Source organism: Heterodontus francisci, chromosome 15, assembly GCF_036365525.1.
Source record: "Heterodontus francisci isolate sHetFra1 chromosome 15, sHetFra1.hap1, whole genome shotgun sequence".
In the NCBI taxonomy this organism is placed as follows: Eukaryota; Metazoa; Chordata; class Chondrichthyes; order Heterodontiformes; family Heterodontidae; genus Heterodontus; species Heterodontus francisci.
Window position 1 is genome coordinate 19,731,263 of NC_090385.1, and position 19,935 is coordinate 19,751,197.

The window sequence follows — 19,935 nt, forward strand, 5'->3', positions numbered from 1 at the left end:
GAAGTTTGTTTATTTATAGATACAGCACTGAAACAGGCTCTTCGGCCCACTGAGTCTGTGCTGACCAACAACCATTTATACTAACCCTACAGTAATCCCATATTCCCTACCTGCACTAGGAGCAATTTACAACGGCCAATTTACCTATCACCAGCAAGTCTTTGGATGTGGGAGGAAACCGGCGAAAACTCACGCAGACACAGGGAGAACTTGCAAACTCCGCACAGGCAGTACCCAGAATCGAACCTGGGTCCCTGGAGCTGTGAGGCTGCGGTGCTAACCACTGCGCCACTGTGCTGCCCAAGTTGTGGGGGCATATTCAGTTCATCATACCCATGCCAGATCTCTGAAGGAGTGGCCCACTTACTCTGAGACCTGTAGCCTGTCCCCATATAAATTCTATACTTTTGTTTTTCATATTCATTTTCCCTTTAAAAGACATGTCTAGTCCCTGCTTCCATCGAATTTTCTGTAGGGCATTCTATTTTTAGCAACCTACTGCATATGTAAATCTTAAAACTCCTACCTTTAGCTTATTATTGATTTTAAAGTTATGCCCATGAGTTAGTTACTAACTCACTGACTGGAAATAGTTTTCTCTATTGAATGTCTGAACACAACACTAGATTCCCATTCTACCTGTTTCCTTTACATAACATTTCTTGCAGCTGTTCATTACCCCTTCTCTTTTGAATTATTTTTTAAAAGAAAATTGCAGCTAGAAAAGATTCTTGTGAAGGACTAACTTGAGCTGAAGGTAGTTTTAGTGAGGAAGGTCAGGCATGTTTTAAACAAATTGTTATGACCAGGTGCGAAATGTGTCTAGGCGTCTTTTGCTGTCTTTACCTGGTCTTATTGTAACATGGTTCAATTTTAAACATACTGTGTTTTGAGCTCCCCCTTTGTGAATCCTTGTTCATAGCTTTCCAATTATAAGACAAATAAACCAATTTAGGTCGTCTTGCTGTTCTTCGGGGCACAGTGTTCTTAAACCTTGTTCACATAGGAGACTTTTCTCTCTTTGAGGTTCAAGTGTTTTCACAATATTCAGTTCTGTGGGAAAGAGATGGAGGTAGGCAGGACTGGAGAGGAGATTCTGTTCCAACCAGGAGCACATGGCTTTCTGAGTTCAGATCCTCTGTTGGAAGTTCAAGTTTAAAACCTTCAACAGTCAGTCAGTCATGTGACCAAAACTGGTCTGACCACTACTTCTGTGTATTGGGGAAGCAGCGAAAGGGTCCCAATTGTTCCAACACTGTTGGTTACTATGCAAATGTCTTTCCAGTCAGTTGCAATTTTTAGTTTTAATGTTCATGTGGCGAGATCATGTGTGCTTCAGTCTTGGCAGGTGGGGGATTAGCCTGACAAAATGCTGTTATTTTGATGACTTTGTCAGTAAATGCACCACCTAGTGTGACACATGGGACCAGAATGGTCCCGTTTGTGCATTAAGTTAGCCAGGGTGTTGCATTTGCCCTCCATGAGGAGGGGAGGTAACAGCGAGGCTTTATTGCTCTGGTTTGCACACGTGGATACTGGGATTCGATGATGTCCTGTTCATTGAGAGCAGGACGAATCTGACCCACCCAGTGACCTCCCTGTCAGTCTGCTTCTAGTCATTGTCGCCATCGTCATTAAAAAAAAAACCATCAACATTTTCAAGCAGCATTACTCAACACTAATCTGCTCATTAATGCTCAATTTCGCTTCTCTGCTCCAGATGCTGCTATAGCCTTGGTGCAGACATGCTCACACAGCTGGATTCTAGAGGTAAGGTAAAGGTGACTGCTTAGTATCAAGACCAAATTTGACTCAGTGTGGCACCAAGTAGCTCTAGCAAAATTGAAGTCAATGGGGATTGAAGAAAACTCTCAAGTCCTTGGAGTCCTACCGTGCACAAAACAAGATGGTTCGGGTTCTTGGGAGGTCAGTGGTTTTTCGGGGCTGTTCACTGATGATTGCATAGTGCTTAGCTCGATTCACAATTTCTCAGATAATGAAGCAGTCAATGCTTGCTTATAGACCTGGACAACATCCAGGCTTGGAATGATGAGTATTATCAATAACCACCATCTCCAGTGCCAGGCACTGACCATCTCCAACAAAAGATCACCTCCCTTGATAGTCAATGGTATTACCATTACTGAGTCCCTTACCATCAACATCTTGTAGGTCGTCATTGACCAGAAACTCAACTGGACAAGCCAGTCATAGGCTCCTAACTCTCCAAAGCCTCTTTACCAAGACACAAGTCAAGGGTGTGATGGAATATGCTGCACCTGCCTGAAGGAGTGCAGTTACAACAATAAAAGAAGCTTAATCCCATTGAGGACAAAGAAGTCCACCAACTCTGAAATCCACCATTGGCATGCTGCAGGGCAAGCTAGCTACAGGATACACTGCAGCAATTTGCCAGGGTATCAGTAGCATCACCCAAATTCATGAACTCCATCTAGAAGGACGTGAGTAGCAGATGCATGAGAGCAGGGTTGCCTCGTGTTCTGCTTCGAGTTACACGTTGATTGCTGCTCCTTCTGTCGTTGCAGCGTCAAAATCCTGGCACTTCCTACCTAATTACATTGTAGGAGAACTTTAACCATGCAGAGTACAGTGGTTCCAGAACGCACACCACCACCTTAGGGCAGCTAGGGATGTAAAATAAAGGCTGGCCTTGTTAGCACTGCCTCCTCCAGTGCCGTAGTGACTCTGTGGCCCATTCACTTCAGGAACTGCTGCTCCTATTGGTGATAGTTGCAAAGTCTATGAAAAGAGATGGAATAAAGTCAAAAGCTAAGATCTTGCTATTGATATTTCAGTCACTCTCAACAATATTTTCTTCTTGAGGAGATGATGGTTATTGATGATTTTAACAGAAGAAGGATTAGAACAAGAAAAGAACCATAGAGGTATAAAGCACAGAATGTGACTACTTGACTGATTGCACCTCCTTCCTGGAGAAATCCAAAACTAATTCCACTGCCCTGCTCTATTCCCATAGACCTGTTCATCCATTAGGTTGCGTAATCATGTAAGGAGCCAACTTATCATTGATTCTACCCAAATCTCCTCCTGAGGAAAAATTCTACATGGACATTTTGTGCTCCTTCAAAGTAATCAATTCAAATTCTAAAATTTTAATATGGTTGTCTTATATTTTTTTCAACTCTGGGTTGCTATCCTCACGGCATAACTTGCCTATGATTATGGGATTCTATAATACCAATCTGTTTCCTATTCATTCTTGTATCAATAATTTTCGTTCCCAAACTCTACCTGCATCCCCTGCCACATTCACGTGAAATTATAGCAGTAAATCTGCTCTGTGGCCTTCATCCATGTTACTGCTCTGGCCCTCAAATGGTAATGAGTGGCTCTAGTATGACTTGTATTTTTCCTCTGCCATCCAATGCTTTTAAACAGATGTTTCTTTGTCCAAATATTGATTACATTCAATATTTATGTTATAAAGTTCTTGCAAGCAACATATTGGTGGCAGCTGGCCTCTGCTGTTTTCTGACAGAGCCTGATCGTGCGATAGTGAAGATGATTAAAACCATGTGCATCAGCACTTTTGAGAATAGTTTTGCACTCTCCCTAGATTGTTTTGTTTCTACAGACGATTGTGAATGAAAGTTGAACAAATATTAACCAGCAGCAAGGTCACACCATAACTCTCTTCACCGACCCCCACTTAAAATATCTCCAAGTGGCGGTAGTAACAATCAGGGTGGTGTGGTATGTTGAATCTGTAACTTTTTCCATCTCCAGAGAGTGACTGTGTCCAGGCTTGTGAAGCAGGTTTATAAACTGTTCCTTGTTTGGAGATGGGGTGTGGCACAAGAAAGGAAAGAAATGATTCAGGGACAATTTATTAAGAAGAACTATGACTTTGTACTCGTACAACACCTTTAATGTAGTAAAAAGGACATATTAGGAAAGGTTTCCAAAAGTCGCTGTCTCCTGAGGTCACGTCTGCGTGCGTAGGTAGACATAAACGATCCCATGATGCTAAACAGGGGAGTTATCCCCGGTGTCCTGGTCAGTGAATATCTCTCAAACATCAGTAAAACAGATTATCCGGTCATGATCACTTGGCTTTTTTGTGGGATCTTGCTGTGCACAAATTGGCTGTTGTATTTGCTCCATTACAACAGTGACTACATTTCCAAAGCACTTCATTGGCTGCAAAGTGCTTTGGGATGTCCTGAGGTACTAAATAAATGCAAGTCTGTCTTTTTTAATGGAGGAGGGGAGAGGCAGAAAGGTTTGGTGAGCAAATTCCAAAGTCTACTGAAGGTATGGCCACCAATTTTGGGGCAAAGGGAGGATAGAATGTACAAGAAGCTATAGTTGGAGAAATGAAGTGTTTGGGAAGTGTGTTATAGGGATGGGGGAGGGCAAGGACATGAAAGGATTTAAAACATGGATGCGGATTTTAAATTTGGCTCCTGATCACCTAAAAGCTCAATGTGGCTCAGTGAAGACTGAGGCGATGGGTGAGCAAGACCTAGTGCCGCATAGAATATAGGCAGCAGTGTTTTGGATGAGCTGAAGTTTACAGAGGGTGCAAGATGGCAGTAGCTGGGCAAAAAAGCATTGGAATAGTAAAAAGAAAAACCCGAAAATGCTGGAAACACTCAGCACGTCGGGCAGCATCTGTGGAGAGAGGAACCTGAAATGTTCACTGCGTTTCTCTCTATACAGACGCTGCCTGTGCTGCGGAGTATTTCCTGCATTTTCTGTTTTTGTTTCAGATTTCCAGCATCTGCAGTATTTTGCTTTTGGAATAGTCAATGTTTGGAGTCACAAAGGTCTAGATGGGAGGTGTTGAAGAAGGGATGGTGTGGTTGACCATGTTCGACTGCAGAGAGGACAAGGAGAGCTAATGATACCATTTGTGACTTCCATTGGGTTGTTTCCGTGCTGTGGCCAGGACAGAAACCTGATTGGAGCAATTTAATCTGGGAGTTGTAGGGAAGGTGGGCATGGATCTGAGAGGTGACAGCACATTCAAGGACATTGGAGAGAAGGGGAAGTTTAAGATGGAGCACTAATTTACAAGGACAGAGATTAAGTGTGGGATTTTTTGAGGAGGAGGGTAATGATGACTGTTTTGAAAGGGAGGGGTATAGTAGCTAAGGAGAGGGAATCATTGTCTGTCTGCTCATGTGTGGGCCAGGAAGTTTGGTGGTCAGCAGTTCAGCAGGAATGGAGTCAAAGGAGCAGTAGGTGGGTCTCGGGGACAGATGAGCTCAGAGCATGGGGTCAGATAGAAGAGCAGCCAAAGAGATATAGCTTCAGCGATAGGGCAGGGGACAGTCTGGAAGGAGGCTTGCTTTGAAGAGGGAGAAGCAGCAACCTTAGTGACAAATGCCAATGAGCTCCTCACACTTGCTGTTGGAGGGGCAGCAGAGAGCAATTTTAAGGGGATGGTTGGTCGTGGAGAAAAGACACTGGGACTATCTGATGATACTTGATGTGGTCTAGCTAGATCAGGTGATGGCTAAACCAGATATCCTCACATCTGTGCCCCTGAAGATAAACAAATGGGTAAGATGGGAATGAGTAAAGATTTTGCTGGAGACAAGGACATCGATATGGATGTGAGGAAGTGGTTGAGCAGATCAACAGCCATAGAACCATTGTGGTGAATGGTAGACCAACTTCCAGGGAAGTGCAATTATAAATGACTCGGGTGAGTTTTTTTTTAAATAGACATGAGAAGGGAGATGCGTGTGGTAAAGAATACAAAGAAATGGTTGGAGATGGTCTTGCCTTGAGAGATGGTGAGAACAAACTGGTGGCAGTGAATATAGGTAGAACAGCATTTATGAAGCAAGAGTTTGAGAGTACTGGAGGACATTGAATTCAGAAGAGTCGAGATGGAAATTGAAGTTCCCAAGAATGAGAAGGTAAGTTGAGATGTCTTTTTGAGGCAGCAGATGACTGCTGTTTAGAAAGGGGGGCAATAACTGAAGAGAGGGACCTATTAACAATGCCAGTTAGGGAGACTAGTCGCTTAGTGCAGAGCCTGAGGAATCAAAGCTGGGGTGGATATCTTTGGGAGAAGCTCAGGTGAGGAGTGGGGGGAGAGCAATAGCCAACTGGGATTTTAAAGGAAATTTGGGAGCAGCAAGGGTTAAGCCACAAAACTATTAGCCAATTACCAATAGCGATAGTTGGGAGCAAGATACCCAAGAAGGAAGAAATGAAAGGTGACAGGACTGGGTGAGCAGAATGGGAGGAGACAGGAGTGTAGGGGCCAAAGAAAAAGTGCGATAGAACTAATGGGCTTGGGTCTTGAAGGGCAGCCAAAACGTGCGCACTAATTGGACATGGAGGGAATTTGGATTATAAATGCAGAGCAGAGATAGAGGAAACTTGTCCTGGTCGTGAACATGGAATTGCTCCTTTTACTCTAGCTGCATCTTATCAAATGGAGCAAATACTGCTTCACTCAGTAACTTAATGGTGCAATCAATGTTACAATAGCTAATTGATCAATTGTCAGCCCACAGGTGTCAAACTTCACTGGATCAATAAACTCACCAAAGATGAAAGTACTCCAATAAACAAGACACTCTAATTCAGCAGAATTCTTTGAAAAGTGACTCATGCTTAAGTGGGTAAAATACCAATGGCTGGACTTTGCTGATTTGCCAATAGTTTACTGGGTAAAGGCATTGATCCTGGTGTGCTGAATCTCTCGTTTAGTGACTAAACAGTTTGGTGGATTTAAAGATCTCTAATCCTTTCCTGATGCTGATTCTATCTGCTTGGGTTCTTGCGCACTATCTAAAGTACAATGAAACAGAAGTATTTACCATTAAAATCCTAGTAATGGCCTTGCTCAGCTCTATATGAGCATACAAATTAGGAGAAGAAGTAGGCCATTCAGCCCCTCGAGCCTGCTCTGCTATTCAATAAGATCATGGCTGATCTGTTTCTGACTTGAATTCCACACTCCCATCTACCCCCGATAATCTTTGATTCCCTTGCCTAACAAGAACCTGTCCACCTCTGCCTTAAAAAATATTCAATGACCCCCGTCTCCACCACTTTCTGAGGCAGAGAATTCCAAAGTTGCGCAACCCTCAGAGAAAAAATTTCTCCTCATCTCTGTCCGTAAAGAGCGACCCCTAATTTTAAAACAGTGCCCCCTAGTTCTGGACTCGCCCACAAGAAGAAATATCCTTTCCACATCCACCTTGTCGAGACTGTTCAGGATCTTTTATACCTCAATCAAATCTCCCCTCACTGTTCTAAACTCCAGTGAAAATAAGCCCAGTCTGTCCAACCTTTCCTCATAAGACAACCTGCTCATTCCAGGTAACAATCTAGTAAACCTCCTCTGAACAGCCTCCAACGCATTTACATCTTTCCTTAAATAAGGAGACTAAAACTGTACACAGCATTCGAGATGTGATCTCACCAATGCCCTGTATAACTGAAGCATAACATCCTTACTTTTATTTTCAATTCCTCTTGTAATGAAGGACAGCTCCTGATCCATGTCACCCCTGTGGCAGCTTTGTTTTGTCCTCCTTTATAAGCAGGATGTTTAGTATGTTGAAAACTATCCCCCACTATCAACATCCTAGGGGCTACCATTGACCAGAAACTGAACTGGAGTAGCCATATAAATACCGTGGCTACAAGAGCAGGTCAGAGACTAGGGATCCTGCAGCGAGTAACTCACCTCCTGATTCCCCAAAGCCTGTCCATCATCTGCAAGGCACAAGTCATGGAATACTCTCCACTTGCCTGGATGGATGCAGCTCCAACACTCAAGAAGCTCAACACCATCCTGGATAAAGCAGCCGCTTGATTGGCACCTCCTCTACAAACATTCATTCCCTCCACCACTGACGCACAGTGGCAGCAGTGTGTACCATCTACAAGATGCGCTGCAGCAACGCACCAAGGCTCCTTAGACAGCAACTTCCAAACCTGCGACCTCTACCAACTAGAAGGACAAGGGTAGCAGATGCATGGGAACAGCACCACCTGCAAGTTCCCTTCCAAGTCACACACCATCCTGACTTGGAACTATATCGCCGTTCCTTCACTGTCGCTGGGTCAAAATCCTGGAACTCCCTTCCTAACAGCACTGTGGGTGTACCTACCCCACATGGACTGCAGCGGTTCAAGAAGGCAGCCCACCACCATCTTCTCGAGGGCAATTAGGGATGGGCAATAAATGCTGGCTTGGCCAGTGATGCCCACATCCCATGAATGAATAAAATAAAACGAGCAAGGCAACCAAGTCTATTTTTAAGCCTGCTCAGCAGAGTCCTGCAGTCACCCATGTTCAGCATCTGTTGCTGCAGTGCAGAACCAGCAAACCCTTTCTTTAGCTGTTCCTGAGAATGATTTCTGCATGTGGGGCCTTCCTCCTCACACCAGCCTCCCTTAGGCATATCTCTGTGACATGACAGATGAGTCCCAGTTTTATGCTGTACATCCATGTCCCCTTGGGACTCCATTGAGATTCTCCAAGGATGCTTTTATAACCAGTAACTACAAGTGACCATATATAATCTTAAAAACCTGCACTGGCATATCGTACACACTACAGTCACACATTGTACTACTCCTTCCCCTTCCCTGCCCAAAGACACTCAATTGGTGAACGCAGTGCAAGCTGAGAGCTGTGATAATGCATATTTTAGCCTCCTGTACTTCCTCAATCTGAAACTTACTGACATAAAGCAACTTTCTTCAATACCAGCCAATTGAAGTTCGATCTTTGTTGGTTGTAGGTCACTGACTAGTGTTATGGTCAAATGAGGAGGGGTTGAAGGGCTTTTCTCTTTTCCCTCCCCTTGTTTGACCACAACAAGTTTAATTCTTTCTTTAGGTGGATGTACTGGCCAATTCAGTAGGTGTTGGATTACTTACTTGCTATGATCATAACCAGCACCAATTGGACAGGTTTTCTTGGGTTAACAAAGAGAGGTTAACTTTATAGTACCTAAACTGAACTAATAAAATAATAAGCAACATGCCAACTTTCACTCATACACACAAATCTGTTACAGAATGGGGAAAGGTAGATTGGTTGAGTTAGAGCTCATAGAAAAAAGGGGTATATAGTCTGTGACATTTGGTGATTTGGCTGCTTTTAGCTGAATTTGGTGTTCCTGAGGCTTTTAGTTTGAAGAGGTAGATGACCGATTCGGTGAGTCTCTTGGAGATAGCGATGCAGATGATTTCCTTCAGTGGGTTTTCTGATTGTAGCCGGAGTATGCAAAGGTAGTCAGTCAATAGGCAGGATTTGAAAACTTTCAAGCTGGAATGGAGAGAGAGAGGGACCCCTACTTAAAGTTGGCTTATGTCAGAGTCCAGTTGCTTCTCTTTTGCTGCAGAGAAAACACCAGCTTAAAACCACAAATGGGGAAGGACTTGTCACATGACAGTCACTCTGATTCAAACTTTGCAGTTAGCAGTGTTTTTTCTTGCTGAGAGAACAGGTTTTTTTTCATTCATTCATGGGATGTGGGTGTTGCTGGCTATCCCAGCATTTATTACCCATCCCTAATTTCCCTTGAGAAGGTGGTGGTGAGCTGCCTTCTTGAACCACTACAGTCCATGTGGGATAGGTACACCCACAGTACGGTTAGGAAGGGAGTTCCAGGGTTTTGACCCAGTGATGGTGAAGGAACAGCGATATAGTTCCAAGTCAGAATGGTGTACAAGTTGGAGGGGAACTTGCAGGTGGTGGTGTTCCCATGCATATGCTGCCCTTGTCCTTCTAGTTGGTAGAGGTCGTGGGTTTGCAAGGTGTTGTCTAAGGAGCCTTGGTGCGTTGCTGCAATGCATCGTGTAGATGGTACACACTGCTGTCACTATGCGCGGTGGTGGAGGGAGTGAATGTTTGTGGATGGGGTGCCAGTCAAGTGGACTGCTTTGTCCTGGATGGTGTCGCGCTTCTTGAGTGTTGTTGGAGCTGCACCCATCCAGGCAAGTGGAGAGTATTCCATCATACTCCTGACTTGTGCCTTGTAGATGGTGGACAGGCTTTGGGGAATCAGGTGAGTTACTCACCGCAGGATTCCTGGCCTCCTACCTGCTCTTGATCAATTTCTGATCAATGGTAACCCCTACGATGTTATAGTGGGGGTTTCAGCGATCGTAATGTCATTAAATGTCAAGGGAGATGGTTAGATTCTCTCTTGTTGGCGATGGTCATTGTCTGGCATTTGTGTGGTGTGAATGTTACTTGCCACATCAGCCCAAGCCTGGATATTGTCCAGTTCTTGGTGCATTTCTACATGGACTGCTTCAGTATCTGAGGAGTCACGAATGGTGTTGAACATTGTGCAATCATCAGCGAACATCCCCACTTCTGACCTTTATGTTTGAAGGAAGGTCATTGATGAAGCAGCTGAAGATGTTTGGGCCTAGGACACTACCCCGAGGAACCCCTGCAGTGATATCCTGGAGCTGAAATGATTGACCTCCAACAACCACAATCATCTTCCTTTGTGCTAGGTATGACTCCAACCAGTGGAGAGTTTTCCTCCTGATTCCCATTGACTTTGGTTTTGTTAGGGCTGATTGATGCCATATTCGGTCAAATGCTGCCTTGATGTCAAGGGCAGTCAATATCACCTCACCTCTTGAGTTCAACTCTTTTGTGCATGTTTGAACGAAGGCTCGAATGAGGTCAGGAGCTGAGTGGCCCTGACAGAACCCAAACTGAACGTCACTGAGCAGGTTATTGCTGAGTAAGTGCTGCTTGAAAGCACTGTCGATGACCCCTTCCATCACTTTACTGATGATTGAGAATGGGCTGATGGGGCAGTAATTGGCCAGGTTGGACCTATCCTGCTTTTTGTGTACAAGACATACCTGGGCAATTTTCCACATTGCCAGGTAGATGCCAGTGTACTGGAACAGCTTTGCTAGGGGCGCGGCAAGTTCTGGAGTACAGGCCTTCAGTACTATTGCCGGAATATTGTCAGGGCCCATAGCCTTTGCAGTATCCAGTGCCTTCAGTCGTTTCTTGATATCACGCGGAGTAAATCAAATTGGCTGAAGTCTGGCATCTGTGATGCGGGGGACTTCAGGAGGAGGCCGAGATGGATCATCCACTCGGCAATTCTGGCTGAAGATTGTTGCAAGTGCTTCTGCCTTATCTTTCGCACTGATGTGCTGGGCTCCCCCAGCATTGAGGATGGGGATATTTATGGAGCCACCTCCTCCATTTAGTTGTTTAATTGTCCATCACCATTCACGGCTGGATGTGGCAGGACTGCGGAGCTTAGATCTTATCCGTTGGTTATGGGATCGCTTAGCTCTGTCTATTGCATGCTGCTTACGCAGTTTGGCACGCAAGTAGTCCTGGGTTGTACCTCAACCAGGTTGATGCCTCATTTTTGAGGTATACCTGGTGCTGGTTCTGGCATGCCCTCCTGCACTCTTCATTGAACCAGAGTTTGGTCTCCTGGCTTGATGGTAATGGTAGAGTGGGGAATAATCCAGGCCATGAGGTTACAGATTGTGGTTGAGTATAATTCTGCTACTGCTACTGATGGCCCACAGCGTCTCATGGATGCCCAGCTTTGCATTGCTAGATTTTTCGAAATCTATCCCATTTAGCACGGTGGTCGTGCTACACAACATGATGGAGAGTATAAGAAAAGCAAAATACTGCGGATGCTGGAAATCTGAAACAAAAACAAGAAACGCTGGATTCACTCAGCAGGTCTGGCAGCATCTGTGGAAAGAGAAGCAGAGTTAACGTTTCGGGTCAGTGACCCTTCTTCGGAACTGACAAATATTAGAAAAGTCACAGATTATAAACAAGTGAGGTGGGGGTTGGGCAAGAGATAACAAAGGAGAAGGTGCAGATTGGACCAGGCCACATAGCTGACCAAAAGGTCACTGAGCAAAGGCAAACAATATGTTAATGGTGTGTTGAAAGACAAAGCATTAGTACAGATTAGGTGTGAATATACTGAATATTGAACAGCAGCAAGTGCAAACCTGAAGAAAAACAACCTGAAAAAAACAGTGGGTAAGCAAACTGAACAAACTAAGATATGAAATGAAATAAATGCAAAAAAAGATTGTAAAAAATGTAAAAAGGAATGTAAAAAAAAAAGAAGGAAGAAAATATAACTAAAAATGACTAAAAATGAAAGTAAAGTGGGGGGCTGTCATGCTCTGAAATTATTGAACTCAATGTTCAGTCCGGCAGGCTGTAGTGTGCCTAATCGGTAGATGAGATGCTGTTCCTCGAGCTTGCATTGATGTTCACTGGAACACTGCAGCAATCCCAGGACAGAGATGTGAGCATGAGAGCAGGGGGGAGTGTTGAAATGGCAAGCAACCGGAAGCTCAGGGTCCTGCTTGCGGATTGAGCGGAGATGTTCCGCAAAGCGGTCACCCAGTCTGCGCTTGCTCTCCCCAATGTAGAGGAGACCACACTGTGAGCAGCGAATACAGTATACTACATTGAAAGAAGTACAAGTAAATCGCTGCTTCACCTGAAAGGAGTGTTTGGGGCCTGGGATAGTGAGGAGAGAGGAGGTAAATGGGCAGGTATTACACCTCCTGCGATTGCAAGGGAAGGTGCCCTGGGACGGGGACGAGGTGGTGGGGGTAATGGAGGAGTGGACCAGGGTGTCGCGGAGGGAACGATCCCTTCGGAATGCTGACAGGGGAAGGGAGGGGAAGATGCGACTGGTAGTGGCATCACGCTGGAGGTGGCGAAAATGGCGGAGGATGATCCTTTGGATATGGAGGCTGGTGGGATGAAAAGTGAGGACAAGGGGAACCCTGTCACGGTTCTGGGAGGGAGGGGAAGGGGTGAGGGTAGAGGTGCGGGGAATGGGTCGGACACGGTTGAGGGCCCTGTCAACCACAGTGGGGGGAAATCCTCGGTTGAGGAAAAAGGAGGTCATATCAGAAGCACCGTCTTGGAAGGTAGCATCATCAGAGCAGATGCGTTGGAGACGGAGAAACTAGGAGAATGGAATGGAGTCCTTACAGGAGGTAGGGTGTGAAGAAGTGTAGTCGAGGTAGCTGTGGGAGTAAGTGGGCTTATAATGGATATTGGTAGACAACCTATCCCCAGAGATGGAGACAGAGAAGTCGAGGAAGGGAAGGGAAGTGTCAGAGATGGACCATGTAAAGGTGAGAGAAGGGTGGAAATTGGAAGCAAAGTTGATAAAGTTTTCTAGTTCGGGGCGGGAGCAGGAAACGGCACCGATACAGTCATCAATGTACCGGAAAAAGAGTTGGGGGAGGGGGCCTGAGTAGGACTGGAACAAAGAATGCTCGACATATCCCACAAAAAGACAGGCATAACTAGGACCCATGCGGGTACCCATAGCGACACCTTTTACTTGAAGGAAATGCATGGAGTTGAAGGAGAAGTTGTTCAATGTGAGAACAAGTTCAGCCAGGCGGAGGAGGGTGGTGGTGGATGGGGACTGGTTGGGCCTCTGTTCCAGGAAGAAGCGGAGAGCCCTCAAACCATCCTGGTGGGGGATGGAGGTGTAGAGCGATTGGACGTCCATAGTGAAGAGGAGGCGGTTGGGACCAGGAAACTGGAAATTGTCAAAATGACGTAGGGCGTCAGAAGAGTCACGGATGTAGGTGGGAAGAGACTGGACCAGCGGAGAAAATATAGAGTCTAGATAGGAAGAAATAAGTTCAGTTGGGCAGGAGCAGGCTGACACAATGGGTCTGCCGGGACAGTCCCGTTTGTGGATTTTGGGAAGGAGGTAGAAGCGGGCTGTCCGGGGTTGTGGGACTATGAGGTTGGAAGCTGTAGAGGGAAGATCTCCAGAGGAGATGAGGTCAGTGACAGTCCTTTGGACGGTGGCTTGATGTTCGGTGGTGGGGTCATGGTCCAGAGGGAGGTAGGAAGAGGTGTCTGTGAGTTGGCGTTGAGCTTCTGCAAGGTAGAGGTCGGTACGCCACACAACAACAGCACCACCCTTGTCTGCAGGTTTGATGACCATGTCGGGGTTAGACCTTAGAGAACGGAGTGCCTCAAGTTCAGAGGGGGACAGGTTAGAGTGAGTGAGGGGGGCAGAGAAATTGAGATGACCAATGTCTCGCCGACAGTTTTCAATGAAGAGATCAAGAGCGGGTAAGAGGCCAGGGTGAGGGGTCCAGGTAGAGGGAGAATGCTGGAGGCGGGTGAATGGGTCTGCTGGTCGGGGGGAGGACTCCTGGTCGAAGAAGTGAGCCCGGAGGCGGAGGCGACGGAAGAAGAGCTCAACGTCATGCCGAGCGCGAAATTCATTGAGGTGGGGGCGTAAGGGGATAAAACTGAGACCTTTGCTGAGTACAGAACGCTCAGCATCAGAGAGGGGGAGGTCAGAGGATGATGGAGAGTATCCTCATTGTGAAGGCGGGACTTCGTCTCCGCAAGGACTGTGTGGTGGTCACTCCTACCAATACTGTCATGGACAGACAGATTGGTGAGTACGAGGTCACGTATGATTTTCCCTCTTGGTTCCCTCATCATCTGCCGCATACCCAGTCTAGCAGCTATGTCCTTTAGGACTCGGCCAGCCCTGACAGTAGTGGTGCTACTGAGCCACTCTTGGTGATGGACATTTAAGTCCCCCACCCAGCACACATTCTGCACCCTTGCCCCCCTCTGCTTTCTCCAAGTGGTGATCATGTCAGGCTGTTGCTAGACAAGTCTGTGGGACACCTCTCCCAATTTTGGCACAAGCCCCCAGATGTTCGTCAGGAGGACTTTGTAGGGTCGACAGGGCTGGGTTTGCCACTGTCGTTTATGGTGCCTAGGTCGATGCTGGGTGGTCCGTCCAGTTTTATTCCGTTTTATTGACTTCATTATATACAACTGAGTGGCTTGCAAGACCATGTCAGAGGGCGTTTAAGAATCAACCACACTGCTGTGGGTCTGGAGTCACATGTAGGCCAGACCAGGTAAGGACAGCAGATTTCCTTCCCTAAAGGACATTAGTGAACCAGATGGGTTTTTATAACAATCGACAATGGTTTCATGACCATCATTAGACTAGCTTTTAATTCCAGATTTGTTTTAATTGATTGAATCCAAATTCCACCTTCGCTATGGTGGAAGTCCAAGTCCCCAGAGAATTACCCTGGATCTCTGGGTTACTAGTCCATTGACAATACCATTACGCTCCACCTCCCTTGTTCCTTTAAACATCCTGGGTCTCTGTTCTTGCTGGGGACTGAGCAGACATTTCATCGCTCTCCTCCGTACTTTGCAATGTAGGATACAATGTAGCAACTGGGTGATCATCTTAAGCTGAAAGGATGACTTTGCTGGCAGCTTGTCTTTTTAAAAATGTCTTTAAAAATAATATAAATTTAGATCTCCAGTCAGTGGATTAAAGAAAATTATAGAAACATAGAAAATAGGAGCAGGAATAGGCCATTCGGTCCTTTGAGCCTGCTCTGCCATTCATTATGATCATGGCTGATCATCCAACTCAGTAACCTGTTCCCGCTTTCGCCCCATACCCTTTGATCCCTTTAGACCCAAGAGCTATATCTAACTCCTTCTTGAAATCACCAAGGCACTACTTTGCTTTTCACCAAGTTCACTCTCCTGTTTTCAGTCTTGGTGATGTCCTCATCTACTGAAGACAAAGAAAAACTTACAATTATATCATGACTTTCAAAACCTCAGGACATCCCGAGGCACTTTACGGCCAAAGAATCACTTTCTGAAGTATAGTCACTGTTGTAATGTAGGAAATGTGGCAGCCAATTTGCACACAGCAAACTCCCACAAACAGCAATGTGATGATGACCAGATAATCTTGTTCTCAATAATTTTGGTTGAAGGATTAAAAATTGGGCAGGACACTGGGGATAACTCCCTTGCTGTTCTCCAAAATAATGCCATGTGATTTATTTACATCCACCTGAGGGGGCAGATGGGGCCTCTGTTTAACATCTCATCTAGAAAATGGCACCTCCAACTGGGCAGCACTCCCTCAGTGGTGGACTGGAGTGTCAGCCTAGATTTTTGTGCTCAAGTCTTGGAGTGGGTCTTGAACCCACAATCTTCGACTCGGACGAGGGAGCTATCACTGAACTGAGGCTGACACCATTATTGACCTGTCAGATAGTTTGATTTTTAAATTAAGAAACCGTTTTTCCTGAAATGCTGGTCTTGTACCTCTCTGCTGAAAAGGCGAGCCATTCCCTCCTTTCCTACCCAAGTTCACACACTGACTTTTGCCAATCAGTAGGAGGTATCCCTCTGTCTTTATTTACCAACTTCCCTCCAGGAGGATATTACAGGCTCCTTTTACCTCAATACAAATTCGTGCATCTCCAACGTGCTGAACACCATGCCTTCAAAATGGGTCCTTGATCCATGGTGATGAACATCATAATATCTTAATGATGTGACTTTGGGCAGTTCTTTGTGTAATATCCTGGTTACTATACTCATTGTACCGAATAAAGTCTGTGGGTTAAGGTAACTGGAGTTTATTTACAAACGTCTAGTATCTATGGCTTCCACTACAATACTCCCCACATGAGGTTCTGTACAATCCGTGACATCATATCCTGTAATGATGCTTACAGTCTGTTTACATAATCTACCCAGCAACAACATACATCACATTATACTACATCTCCCCCCAAGTCTCTGACTTCATTCACCAGGTTAAGTAACGCTGTGGTGTTTTCATGTCTCTGCCACAACCTGTTCTCCTTTCACTTGAAGATGTTTGAGGTTTTGAGTCTTTAAGTTCTTCTTCACTTCTTTGTATTTGAGTGGAACTATTCAATGACTCAAGTTCTCTATTTCTGTTGTCCCATGGGTTATCTGTTGACTGCAGCATCACCGGTTCATCAACTCTCTCTGCTGACTGATTCTCTTGCCTTTTCTTCCATATGTTTCTTCTGCAGTGCTGGTAACACTGATCTTTCTTTTCTTTCTTACCATCCTCTGATCAATCTGGACATTGTATGATTGTGAATATAGTGATTTCTCGATCGCTTCTCCAGATTGGCACTGGTCTTTAACCCCAACTGATTCTCCAGGTTGGATGTCTGACAGATTTCTCTCTCTGTATATCTATCATAATTCTCTGCTTGAATGACTCTCTATCCTCTCTCACTCTCCCTCACTTTTTCCAAGTTTTCTGCACTAATTCATGGCTTTGGTGTACTTGGGAGTACAGGGAGTTGTGTCTTCAACCTTCTTCCCATTAACAGTTTGCACGAGGCTAACCCATTCTGAAGTGGTATAGATCAATAGTTTAACAGTGCCGGTTGAAAATCTTTGTTTTTCTTCAATAACATCGTTTCACAATTCATACACCTTTTCTGTGCTTCTCCATGGGCCTAAGAGTACCTCAGTGAACTGGTGACATGAACAACTCTGTATGGCTTCTGTAAACTCTTTGAAACTTACCGTCGCAAATTGTGGCCCATTGTCAGATATCACAATATCTGGAATGCCATGTGTAGCAAAACCTTCTCTCAAACATTTGATCACAGCTTCTGGACTCTGGCCATGTAGTAGCTTAACTTCAATCCATCTCGAGTAATGATCAGTGGCAATAAGGAACATCTTCCGTTTATGCTCAAAAAGATCTATTCCTAGTTGCTCCCATGATCTGGAGGAAACAAAGATGATGTGAGTGACTCTCTTATCTCTTGTCTGGTAGTAGCACATGATATCTGGATATAATTTTTTCAATCTTTTTTGATATACAAGGCCATTATGCTGAGTTGCTCGCTCTTGCTGTCCATTTGGTGATTCCTAAATGACCTTGGTGTAATTTTTCCAGGATATCCCATCTTAAAGCTCTTGGGAGGACCAATCTTTTGTCGTAGATTAGCAAATCATCACAATACTTAGATGGCTCCTTTTCTCATGATATTTCTTTAAAACTGGGTTATGTTGCATATATTCTGGCCAACCATTTTGACAATATTCTCTTATTTTGCATTTTTCATAATTTTTCTGCAAATTTCTGATTTCATTCAATTTCTGAGCTGTTGCTGGTAAATTCTCAGTTATTGTTAAAGCAAAGACGATTTCTTCCTCCAGAAGTAAGACATCTCCTCCTTCAGGTCTTCCAAATGTCGCTCTTGATAATGTATCTGCTGTTATCTGCTGTTTCCCTGGAACATATTCGGTCGTCCCATTATACCTTATTAGTTTCAATCGAAATCTTTGTACCCTTGGAGTTAACTTTGCTCTTTAGAATTCAACAATGTCATGAGTAGTTTGTGGTCAGTTTCAATCATAAACTTAAGGCCCAATACGTAAGCCAAAAATTTTTGCATGCCTACATTGCTGCCAATGCTTCCTTCTCCATGACTGCATATCTCTGTTCAGTTTCAGTTATCAAACGAGAAGCAAAATACACAGGTCTGCTTCTTCCATCCTTCTGGATTTGGAACAAGACTGCACCTAATCCTGTTGCTGATACATCTGCCTCAACTATGGCCGTTAGCTCTGGATCATAGTGCGCTAACATCTTTGATATTGTCAAAGGATTTTTTTCTGGCTTTCTCCCCAACACCAGATATTACGGCTGTTTAGCAGTTGTTGCAAAGGCTCATTTATAGTAGCCAGATTTGGTAAGAATTTCCCTACCTGATTCACCATTCCCATGAATCTTTGTCGTTCCATTATGTTCTTTGGTTCTGGGAAATCTTGTATTGCCTTCGTCTTCTGTGGATCTGCCTTGATACCTGTCCCATCAATTATGTGACCAAGGAACCTCACTGTTGGTTGTGAAAATGCACAATTCTCATTCAATGTGAGAACTGCTTCTAATCTTTAGTAAAACAGCTCCTACCATTGTGTCTTGTTCTTTCTGGTTTGCTCCATGAATTAGGATATCATCCATGCGACAGATTATCCTCTCTAAATCTTCCAGGATCCTTGACATTGTTCTCTGGAAGATCTAAGGTGCTGACATAATGGCAAATGGTAACCTGTTGAAACAGAATCTTCCAAATAGTGTTAGAAATGTTGTCAACAATTTAGACTTCAAAGGTAACTGCCAAAATCCACTGTTTGTGTCTAATTTAGAAATATGGAGCTTTTTCCCAGTTTTTTGCAAACTTTTATTCACTGCCATTGGGTGGATCGTTCTCTCCACTGCTTTATTCCGTTGAGTGAGGTCTACAGAGATTCTTATGGATTCATTACTGGAACCATACCAGAATACCATCTAGTTGGTTTAATTATTGCTGATATCATTCCTTGGTTCGGTATTGCTTCTATTTCTTTTTTAACCTTTTCCAGGAATGGGTGTGGGACCTTTCTTGGAGTGAATAAACACACTGCTCTTTGTACCAAATTGAAGATATTAGTCTGTGGGTTAAGGTAAATGGAGTTTATTTACAAACGTCTAGCATCTATGGCTTCCAGTACAACACTCCTCACATGAGCTTCTGTAAAATCTGTGACATCACATCCTGTAATAATGCTTACAGTCTATTTACATAACCTACTCAGCCAACTTCTATCACATTATACTACACTTTGATATGTTCAATTTGTGGTCCCTTTCCATCGAAGAAGTGCACAAAGATGTCAGATTTTATACGTATTCTGTAACCAGAGAGAAATGTGGGGGCCACCAGCCAATCCATTCTCAGACTCCAAAGCTTACAAGATGAATCAAATTGGAACAAAAGCAACCGAAATTAGGAGGGACAGAACAACAGAGATCATCTGAAAGATCAATAGGAGATGCAGGTCATAAGAGAATGGTGCGATCAAGCTAGGGTGAGTGGGCAGACAGCTGTTTTGAGCTGATATAGTTGTATGATCCTTCCGTCATAGAAATGTAGACTCTCACTCATGTGGAATGATGGTTCATTCTGCAACATTGCTCAACACTCGCTCACTGGCACAATGCATTGCCATTGCATGAAGAAGGGGGAACTGTAGGAGCGATTGGTCTACATCTAATCTCCAGTCAAAAC

At 44.5% G+C, this 19,935-nt stretch overlaps 1 protein-coding gene across 3 annotated transcripts in view; it reads left to right on the top strand.

Moving 5' to 3' along the window:
- ophn1 (oligophrenin 1) overlaps positions 1-19,935 on the top strand; it is a 211,343-nt gene that overhangs the window by 67,346 nt on the left and 124,062 nt on the right. The window lies entirely within an intron of this gene.